Source organism: Frieseomelitta varia, unplaced genomic scaffold (assembly GCF_011392965.1).
Source record: "Frieseomelitta varia isolate USP_RPSP 00005682 unplaced genomic scaffold, Fvar_1.2 scaffold_187, whole genome shotgun sequence".
Taxonomy (NCBI): domain Eukaryota; kingdom Metazoa; phylum Arthropoda; class Insecta; order Hymenoptera; family Apidae; genus Frieseomelitta; species Frieseomelitta varia.
This window is the reverse complement of record NW_025109605.1, coordinates 146,258-158,386: the sequence shown is the minus strand read 5'-3', so window position 1 is coordinate 158,386 and position 12,129 is coordinate 146,258. Positions and strand designations below refer to the sequence as shown.

At 27.3% G+C, this 12,129-nt stretch overlaps 1 protein-coding gene across 3 annotated transcripts in view; it reads left to right on the top strand.

Moving 5' to 3' along the window:
* Positions 1–12,129, top strand: part of LOC122539011 (4-coumarate--CoA ligase 1-like) — a 64,265-nt gene that overhangs the window by 27,015 nt on the left and 25,121 nt on the right. The window contains exon 1 of one of the 3 annotated variants that reach the window (XM_043673571.1): positions 11,378–11,707. The exons of the other annotated variants lie outside the window; for them this stretch is intronic. The gene's annotated coding sequence lies outside the window, so the exon portion shown is untranslated. Of the gene's footprint in view, positions 1–11,377; positions 11,708–12,129 lie in introns of those variants that run through there. 3 annotated transcript variants of the gene reach the window in all.

Sequence of the window (12,129 nt, the reverse complement as noted above, 5' to 3'; positions counted from 1 at the left end):
ACTCAGAGTCAAACTTACCCTAAAAGACAACCTAATAGACAGTGGAACATCCTCAAGCCTGCTACAATATCTGAAACACGCCAAGATCTACAACAACATATAAAAAATCTCTCTGTTGTCGCATAACCCATGAAATTGATGCGACATAAAATAATTGATTTAAAAAAAAAATTCAATAAATTGAATAAGTTGTGCATTAAGTTTTATGGAATTATTGGAAAAAATGGCTTCAATCTTCAAATCCATTAATTAAAAATTTTTTAATCTGTTTACATGACATTTATGACTTTACATACTATGACTATTTATACTACTCTTACATACTGTGACATTTATGACTATACATGCTATGACTATACATATTATGACATTTACAATAAAAAAAGTGTCTTCATTTTTCTATCCACTGTGCGATGTAAGAACATTTTAGAATAAAATAAACAGTGTTTTTTAAAAATAGAAACTTCAAACTTTAACATAAGCATAACAGGTTTATTGTTGTATAATTTCTTTTATAAAATTATAATTATAATATAAACTATGATACAGTAATATTAACTGGTGGGTAACTATATATATGCATAGTCCAGAATTGGACAAATTTTATTTAGAAAAAGATAAAAGATGACAATTTGAAATAATGGATCATTTCAATTTATTACTTTTATTTGAAAGATAAGAAAGTAACTTTCTTTAACAAAAGTAATTTTATTGTGCATCTGAATTAAATGAATCATTTGAAAATAATCTTTCATTTGAGTGAATTTATTGAAATAAAATAACAAATAATAGTAGGAATTTTATACAATAGAATTAGAAACTATTTGAGAAATTATTTATAGATACAAATATAAAATATAAAATAAAACAAAGTACTATTTTGTTTAATAACCAAATAATTAAGTAATTTACAGAAAAATCATTCTTAAATAAATTAACATTAGATTATTTCGAGATAACACTGAATTAAATAAGATGACATATTATTTAAATAATTATTTTTCAGATATTTTATTCAAATAATACTTAAGTCTACATACTATTAATATGTACAAATATTTTTATTCCAGAATCATACAAGATTGATTATCTTAATGATATTGACAAGAATTTAATCAGTATTATCGTCGTAGCTGTAGCATATGTTTTGTCGCTCATATTGATATGTATAATATTCTATTAACTTTTCATTACGTTTGAATACCTCAAAAGTTTTTGATTTCCTTTGCTCAAAATATAGTATTTTTTTCTTTTCTTTTAAATCCAGAATCAACTTGTGTGAACAAAGTTAAAAAATATAAATAAGTACTTCCGATATATGTATGTACATATTAGGTTGTCCCAAAAGTTTCTTTCGTTTTGTAAGGAAATAATAGATGCACAAAATTTTTTGTTTTATATTATTTTATTGAATTATGATTTTTGTTCTATTATCTTTCTCCATCTCTCCGGAAGTCGCATAATGTCTTTCCAGAACTTCTGGGGTTTTCTAGTAAAATGTCGTTGTAGGTGCATTTTTATGTCATTTATTGTATTAAATTTTTTACCGCGAAGATAACAATTTGTTCCTGATGGGTAAAGACACATGGGGCCTGGCGTTATCGTGCTGGAAAACGACGCCTCGTCTGTTGGTTAATTTTGTGGCGATTGTATCCTTCAATTTGTCCAGTTGGAAACAGTATTTCACTGAATTGATTGTTTCACCTTGTGGAAGCAATTTATAATAAATGATATCCTTCCAGTCCCACCAGATGGACATCAAAACTTTCTTCGGGCGAAGACCAGACTTTGCTACCGTTAAAGGCTTCTTATTCCTTGACTAAGATCGTTGACGTGTAACATTCTCGTAAAGAATCCACGTCCCATCCCCAGTCTCTTCAAAAATGGATCTTTCTCATTTCGCTGAAGAAGTAGATCACTCGTCGAAATACAGTTAAGGAGGTTGCTCTCTGTCAACTGATGCGGAACCCATACTTTAGAGCACTTGACGTAGCCTATCTTTATAAGATTATTACGCACCGTTGTTCGCGGGATGTTTAAAATATCCGCCAATTTACGAACAGTATATCACGGATTTTCATCAACCATGACTTTGATTAGTTTTGTATTCGTAGTGGATGGGCGACCGCTGCGTTCTTCATCTTCCAGATAAAAATTACCAGTTCTAAACCTCCTAAACCAAATACGAACTGTCTAAGCACTTGTAGCACCACTCCCATACACACTGCAAATCTTAGTTGCGGTGTTTTTAGTACCGATGCTCTTTTTAAAACAATGCAGCATTATATGTCGAAAATACTTTCTTTGATTTTCCATAAAGTCGTATGAAAGGGCATATAAAAGATTTCAAAGCAAATGAAACGTATCCTACGACAGCTAGAAGACGACTGAAGATAAAGATATTTGACTGATTAGGTTTCATGTTTGTATACATATTGCCAGATAAGGACACTGCTGCGTGCAGGTAGCAAAAGACACTTTTGGGACAACCTAATACATCTTACTGTACAATGTTTTCCTTAAAAGAATCATGTACACAAATAATTTTCCAAAAAAAGGAACAATTTATCGTTGCATTAAAGAATATACTTCTTAAATATATACCGTAGCCATTGAGCTACCAAAGTGATCGGTTCTAATAATATTCGCTTTGCCTTAAATAATCAAACAACGATCAATAGGTTTCTTGATGGTGATAAATAGATAGTGGATGTTTATAATATGTCGAAATATATAAAGTATGTACAAAATGAATGCCAAATATATATATCAAAATTTATTTGTTATTTAGTTTAAATTACATTGTGTTACAATAGTCTTTTTCCAATTTATTGTTGTAAATAGCGCCCCTTACTAGTTAAAATTAATTTATATGCCGAAAACAATCTCGCAATATCGCATAATATTGAGGTTACAGGTAATGTATCACATGTATTTATATTCGTATATATTATATCATCGTTTATCGCTCATCGATCTTTTTTAAATAATTCTTTTGTTGTCGTAAATTTCCAAAACGTATTTTCTTTCAAATTTGAGCATTATTCAAATAATACGTGTATCTTAAAAATGTTGAATTGAATAATAATAATAATATATTATTCTTTTCAGTTAAATTGTTTGCGAGCAATGCACTGATTTATTAAGATATACAAACATCATGATTATATATATTGACAGACTGTATTACTTATTGCGCTTTGCGGAAAATTCTCAGGAGGCGATCTGTATCGATTGGGAGTTACATGACTTCTTTCCGGTAAGCGAACTCTTACCGTTGTCAGACGAGTTCTTTATTATTCTGAGCCGATAGAAAATTGGGAAAGACATCCTTGTTTTCCTTTCTATCGGGGTTTATCTCACAATCAGAGGTTTTTGGACCTTATATTTGAGACAAATCATTATCATTCGTCAACTCAGCCCAAAGCGTATTTTGTTTAAATATTTTTGGGAATTTCCATTGAGAGGAATGTACATGGACATAACTTTCGAGGAATGTGATTTAATTCTACTAAGATCTTTAGTTCAACAAGGCCTTAATCCTCTTGCTGGCTTTTCTTTTCAAAAAATCACAGTCGTAACATAAATTAGGGCACCATTCCCGAATATAGATGTTATTTGAAATAGCTAATTAATTGAAATAACTAACTAACTTGAACATGAAAATGATCTTTGTATTTGTAGAATTTGTAATCAAATCATTTCTAATTCTTGTCAATATTGCCAATTGCATTATAAATATATACACTAAGCATGAGAAATATTTAAATAAAATATTTGGAAAATGATTATTTAAATAACATATTATGTTATTTGACTCGATATTATCTTGAAATAATATTACATTAGTTTATTTGAACAAGATATTTTTTTTCGAAATCAATTGATTGTTTGACTGTCGAGTAAAATAATATATTATTTCATTTTATGTGTTTATTTCTATTAATAATTTCTTAAATAGTTTCTAATTCTATTATATACACTTTACATTCTGCTGGAATTATTCTTTTTTAATGAATTAATTCAAATAATTTATTTGAAAGTGATTCATTTGATTTGAACCCAAAATTTTCTATTAAGTCATTTTTCGAATTAAAATAATAAAATAATGAAAATGATTCCTTATTTAAAATTATTCTTTTTTATTTCCATTTCAAAAATTTGTCCCTGATACATAGATTTCAGACAATCTTATAGCAAGTAATTTATTATTTTATTTGGATTAACTTGAATAAGGAATTATTTGAATCTTGTACTAAATAAAGTTACTTTTTCTATGTTATTTGTAAAATAACAGTAACAAATTAATGATAAATTCATTATTTAAAATTAATTAGTTTTTATTTTATTCCAAATAAATAAAATATGCTTAAGTTAATATTATTAGTCACTCTTTTGGTATGTGAAGATGTGGAGACAAATTAAGGAACATTGTATTACACTGTAACTGTATCAGTATTTCTTGTGGGCTTTCAATATTTGTATTCAAGATATCACTAATTTTACTGCTGTTATTACTAATAAAAATATTATTAAAATTACTTTGTGATATTAATATTTAGAATTTCTTTGTGATATACAGTAAAGCCTATTTTTCGAATATCTTAGTGTTCGATTATTACATTATATCAGAATAAAATATCTGTTAATAACTAAAAGTTCATTTGCTATTAGCAGATATTCTATTTTAATAATGTAAGAGAAAGTGAGAGAAATGAAAGATATGTTAAAGTGTTACAAAAAACAATAATGTAGCTATTAAAGATGATCAAAGAAATATTGCTGATAATAATATTCTCAATTAAGACAATTAATATATTTAAAATTAATTATTATCACAGATAATAGGAAATGTGACCAATGTTTCTTGGACTATTATGTTTCTCTTTTATCTATTTCGTACATATATTCTCATTTTATAGATTATCAGTGTTGTTGTACTGAATATATAGTACATGTATACATGTATATGTTTTGCACACAGAATACGCAAAATGAGAACTATAGAAGTTTCAGAATCTCCTAATGCCAAAGTAAATTTTTGTCCATAATTTTACTTATTTCTTATAAAAATATGCATTTACATAAATATTCGCTGTCTACCCATAAGAATGTAATTGTAAACATTTATGTTCTTGTAACTGAATGTAAATGTAAGTATAAATGCAAATGTAAACAATTACGTTCTTGAACTGTGTTCCCTTGTTTATAGTCTTATTTCTATTAAGCAACTTTTGATCGAGCATAAACAATATCAATGAAATTGGAACCCATTTATTCAATCAAAAGTAGCCTATTAGTCTATTGTTAGTTGAATGTCTCGATCGTTTCAGCTGTAAATACTTAATATAAACGCAGATTAAAGTTTGTTACGTATTGACATATCTGATTAGTTGATGATACTATCAAGTTCAAGAAAATACGTAGATAAGTATATAAGTACATATATACATGTAAGCTTATACTTGCGGTGTATGCGAAAGCCCACGCACGGGTGATTCGTTACTCAACTTTCAGTCATGCTCTTCAACTTATCAAACAGATCAAAATTTTTAATTCCATTTTATATATTTTATATATTTTATACATCTTATATCTTGTGCTATATTTTACACCGTTACAACTATGTTTCTAAATAATTTGGTGAATATGTTTTCTATATGGTGTTCATAAAATAAGAAATGCTGCACTGATACTTTTTTTCTTTTTCTTTTTTGGTTTTTGGAAAATATTATGTATACAGTTTGTGTATCCAAGTATCGGTGATACAACCGAAGAAGAGGTGATTCTACATGAAAAATCAAATCGAAAATAAAGAATAAAATTTTTTCATTTGAGGCTTCGTCGTTGAGAAAATCAATTTTGAATATTCACCAAGTACTTAATTATGGCTTAGATGTCTGGATCTCGATACAAGTCATATGTCACTTACAAATAGCACTAATATCGTTAGTATCAACATGATGTGCTGTGTCACTCATCTCTGCCAACGGATTTAGAGTGGATTTAAATGAAAATAACACACGTAATTTAGTTACTAACATACTTTATTAATGCAAAAATTGTTGAAAATGCTGCCCATTGTGCTGCATACACAACTGTACTCTCCGAATTAGATTTGTATGAACGCATTCTAATGTATTTTGTACATTCAATTCTTCAAATATCAAATCCTCGCTTTTAATTGAGGAAGGCTTGTAATTTTCTCCTCATACACTTTTGATTTAATATAGACCCCATAGACCCCAAAGACCCCATAGATAAAAATCAAGGGGTGAGGATCTTGGCCAGTTTATTGAACCATCACGGCTAATCCAAACTTCGTGTCAATCATTTAATAAGTTTTTAACGTCTCGAGAAAAATTTGGTAGGGCACCATCATGTTAGAAAATTGTCTTATTTTCATTTAAATCCACTCTAAATCCAAAGGCAGAGATGAGTAACACAGCAAATCATGTTGATACTAATGATATTAATGCTATTTATAAGTGATATATGACTGTGATATATCTAAGCCATAGTTAAGTGCACGCGCACTCGATGAATATTCGATTTTCTCGACAACGGAACCTCAAATGAAAAAATTTTATTCGTTATTTTTGATTTGTTTTTTCATGTAGAATCACCCTCTCCTCGGTCGTCACCGATGCTGGGACACCCTATATGTCGAAAGATGATTTCTTTATGGATTTTGGTGGGTCTTTTCTAAATCACTTTTTTAAATTATAACATACGAACAATGGAAAAAATATTAAAGAAAGATTCCTCAAATCGCAATTTTCTTGAAAAAGAAAAAATAAAATTAATATTAACTTTAGTCATATTACTGTATAATAGATGGGAGATATAGTATTATTTCGGGAGTATTTTAAATTGCCAAATTTAAAAATTGGGATTAGTTTTTCACAGAGATGAACAATTTTAAAGATATTCGCAAGAAAACTTTTCCGGTTTTCTTTGCTAACATATGCATCAACATTGATTATCGTTCGTCTTACGGCAATCGGATAAAATTAAATTTAACTCAATCTAATTTCTATCTTTGTAGATCATAATTTCTTTCTAGTTTAAAAAAGTTTTAGTGTAATATATGAAGAATAACTTGTCGATAAATTACACTATTTTATTTTATCTTATTTTTTGCAAATTGCGATCTAATAGATATTTTTTATTTGTTTTTGCATTGTTTATAAGTCATAACAAAATAATCTCGTTCAAATCCGTGAGAAAGTGGTCTTTTGACAATTTCATCCAATCAAAATTGCAAAAGAAATTATGGTTTGCAATTCAATCATTCTCTCGAAGAATGATACTAAGTTCCAATAATGAAATTAATACAATTTTTAAATTTGCTTTATTTATAATGTGTTTAATTTTACCAATAGCATATTATTAATAATAGGAAATTGTTCTTTAAGACTTAAATAAGCTGGAGCTAAAATAATTTTATTATTTGAAATTATTAAATAATTACTTATTTGTTGTCAATTTAACGAAAATCAAATGGTGTCAAAAGTAACCCAATTTGGTATTGCTAGCTTTTCTACAAGAAAACGTGTAGAATATATATAAAAATTATTTATCTTTTTCTAAATTTATTTTTTAATAAAGTTAGTTAATGCATCTAGTTATTGCATATAAACAATATTAATTAGTTTATATCAAATAAAGTATAGTTTAAAAAAATATTGAGAATATTGAGAGATATTGAAATAATGAACATTTCTCAAATTATTTTTTATATTTTGCCCTCTTTCAATGAGAAAAAGCTATTAACAATATTGGAAAGAATTTCTTATCTCTTATGGGAGATTTTAATATTCATAATACGATATGAAATTATTCTAGCATTAACTGTAACGATGACAAACAAGCCATCGATAATCATGATTTGTTTCTTCATAATTCAAACTTATTTATTCACATAGATTTCCATAGAATTGCATGATATTGCACATAAAGTTAATACAGAAATTCATGATGGAGATTTAGGCTTTGATTACTGTACCATGTCGAAACATTTTCGTTGAGAAAGAAGTACTGTCAAAAAGTCTTTCGAAATTAAGTACCACGGGAGCATTAAAAAAATAAGTTATTTAAAAAAAAATTTATCAAAGTGAGGGGTGAACGAACATACATTTATTTGGTATAAACAGGTCAGACTCCAGATAGAAATATTTGTATCGCAATATACTATGTATGATGAATATACATAATTTTATGGGCGCGTTCACACGACTCAATGATTCTTGCGCAATTCAATATCTGATATCGATTTTGTGGATCCCAAAAACCGTAGTCGCGTAAAATTAACAGATTTCTTTCATTTCTAAAAAAATTCTTTTATTATATAGTACTTTAACTCGTATAATATTTGCTTTTGTGAAACAAATATTATATAAGTTTGAACTTGTATATTTGTTTTTATAGAACAAATATTATATAAATTCGAACTTGTATATTATTGGTCTTATGGAACGAATATTATATAATATTATATAATATTAATATTTATTTCTGTGGAATTTTTATAAAAAGAGGTGTTATAGCTAGAAATACTTGAATAGTGTTCTCATCAGATATTTTAGAATCTGTATAATAAAAATTTCATAGAAACAAGTTCATTTAAAACTTAATTAAAAATCCATTTTTACATTGAAGTACTATTCGTTTGATGAAAAATGAAGTTATTTTTATATTAAGTTATGTATAAATACTATTCATATTGATGAAAATATGATAAAAAATTATCTGTTCTACCGACAAAAAATTTTTATTTTTGTATTTTATAACTTCCATTCTGTATGAAACATTCATATTTAAGAGTATTTATTTATTGGGATATATTCTTATTGGCACTTGTAATGTAAGTACATTTTTCGAAAAAGTTCTACGATCTATTTTTTCAAATAGTCTATTTGAATCTTTCTTAACTTTTTCGATCCTAATTAAAACAAATAAATCGTATAGGAGAAAGTATGATTCGCGGGTCAAACCGAGTACCATTTTTTAAGTACCGAATACCGTTTTTTTAAAATAAGATCCCTGATATTTGAATTGAACTATGGCATATTATTCGGAAGAATCCCACGACTTTATTTTACAAGTTTCTGAAACAATCAACATCGTAGTATTCCGTACATATACAGTTAAAAATTTCGACTTGAAGATTTTCAATGTTTTGTAATTTAAGTGATTGTTTTTTAGTGTTTCCACATTCAGGAATTCATTCGGATAAACAATATTTGTATTCTATAGTCGTTACAGCGTTTGATCCTTTTTACACCGTTCTATCTCATATTCAAGTATAAATATTTAATGTTTAGTAAATGAATGCACTTTGAACAATACCGGATATTTGACTATGGGGCAGAACCGGGTATCCGGTTTTGCCTCGTACTATCTGTGTATAGCATACGTGTCTTTTCGTTTTCATGTTTCTCATCATTTAATTTAAATTGTTATTGTTTGTATGCATCCTGGGCAATAAAGTCCATAAAATAATTGCGAAAATTATGGCGGTAAATACTTTGAATAGAAGATTAGAAAATAATTGATTTCTAATTCCGGGAGAAGCTAAATCTAACCCAAATCTGACCCAAACCTGACTTCTCAAAATGACATACAAAGAGTACTAAAATACCTCAAAAACATAAACTACTACACTCATATCTAATGGCACCGTCGACACTAATGACCTCGCTGTCGATGCGACATTAAAGAAAAAATAGAAGAAGAAGAAGAAAAATAATAAATTGACTAAAATTGCTTATTTTGAATTTTAATTTTTTACCTTTATTTTAAATGAAATTTATCCAGTTCTGCATAAACATTGGAATCTTAGTTAATACTAATTGGAATTAGTTAATACTAAATGCTTGCGTCATGGCACCTGCTTCTTAGAAGCAATTCCCAAATTCGAGATTCGTTTTAGAAGAAAAACTGGAAAACAGAACATTCAACACACAAGTAAAACAGATAGAATTAAGTGTTTATATTTAATTTTCAGATATGTATCTCAAGCACGCATCGCAAAACCTGTATCGGCAATATTATCTCCGTTTAAAAGGAACTTTGACTTTTTTTTGATAAAGAAAAGTCTATGTTACGAGGCATCTTGGGCATATTAACATGTATTTTGAATTATATATGTATAAATATAAAAGCCATATATATTACACGAACATCTCGTCTGTTGATTTTAGCACATTTTTTACAAACTTTGTGTATAAAAAATAGACTGCATGTCAATTTCAAAGAATTTGAATTTATATATTGAACTGAATTGTAGAGTTTAGAATTTCTATATTTATCAAAAAAAAATCCATAAAAACAATTTTATAATTTTATAACAAATTTTATAAGTTTAGAAAAATAATGCAATTTAATTGAAGTCCAATGTTCAATTGTGTCCAAATTCATAAGCATTATGTAAGACAAAACGATTACTCGTGTCTTACTTTTGTGATTCCTTTTTATTTTGCATAATATGAATTATTTTGTATAATTTATTTTGTGTAAAATAAAATGATCAAAATTATATTCTATTTATTTTTTATTAGATGCAGCACACTATTAAATGTGTTAAGTGATCCATATATTAAAAAGAAAAGAAGTAATATTATGTAAAGTGAAGAAGATATACATTTATGTTGTAAAAAAAAACCAAAAAATTTGTACTAATAGAGCAAATTGATGTTAAAAACTTTAAACAGTAATATCTTTAGCATAGATTGCGATGTTTACTTACAATCACAAAACTAACACGAGAAATGTCGCGTAATGTATTCATCTATGTAAATATATACTTCCATATGTATATCCGTATGAAACACGTTTCAACGCTTGTGTAGATAACTATTCGTACCAATTATGAAAAAGTTCTGTATTGAGCTTTTTACACTATTTTATGATAGATTCTCAGCAACTAGATAATACAAAATTTTTGTTAATATAATAACAAGTCAATTGAAATCAATATTTAAAAAGAAAATCATTATCATCTCGTGTATACATATCCCGTATTATTGTGACATTCCGAACATGATAAATTTAAGAAATTAAGAAAAATATTTTACAAAAAGTGAGAATGTGCAACTAATTTTAATGATTTAATTAATTACTAAAAAAAATCATCAATTTATTTAAGAAGAAATAAAAAGTTAACTTCGAAAAATTCGTTAATATTTTCAAACTTCTATAAATATGAAATTTATTTAGAATAAAATTAAAGTTTTAAAACATAAATGGATCAAGACAATGAGCGTAATAGATATGGGTTTGGTTTTATATTTGTGGATTAGGTTTTAAGTTTGTTGATTTGACTTTAGGATATATGTGTGAGTATGCGTGAGACTCTAGCGACAATGGCATGAAATTATTGCGCAGTAGTTTACCTCTGTCCAAGAGCGAGAAAACAAGTGTTCATATATGCGAGTTAGAGTTAAGAGAGTAATACTAACGAGTGACAGTGTGATTTCAAATGCGAGAGTTGTTACATATATTGTTCTATTTTCTTATATATTATACGTGTTAACTAAAGGTGTACATTTCATTTAATCAACCCACAATTGACAGAAGACCGTGGTTATTGCAAATAGAGAGAGAAAATCACAATTGGTAGAAGAGTGTGGTTGTTGCAAACAGAGAGAAACTCACAATAGAAAACCTTCGAAACGAGAACGAAATTTTTGCTATACTTAAAAAAGTAAGTTTCTCCCCACGATCCTTCTATCTTCTTGTTTGCAATTCTAAAGATTTCTTTAATGCTAATTGAAATTTAATTTGGCCTTAAATTTACGAAATTCCAAGTGATCTTTAGGGAATTAATTTTGAAATTACCAAATAATGAATTAATTGTTTTAGATGTCTATAATTAAATCTATGCAACAAATAAAAAGATTGAACATAAAACTAAAAACTCATTAATTCAATTACAATTAACATCGAATTTAAAAGGGTTTGGATAGAGAAATTCTAATTTAATATTAAGTAATTGGTTAACAAATTATAATTCATATGTCATTTATATTCATAGCAGATCAAATTCAATCTGTATGTAAATATTTGAATGTTTCGATGAAAAACGTTCTATTTACTGATATTACTTTTTTCAATAAAAAAATTTTA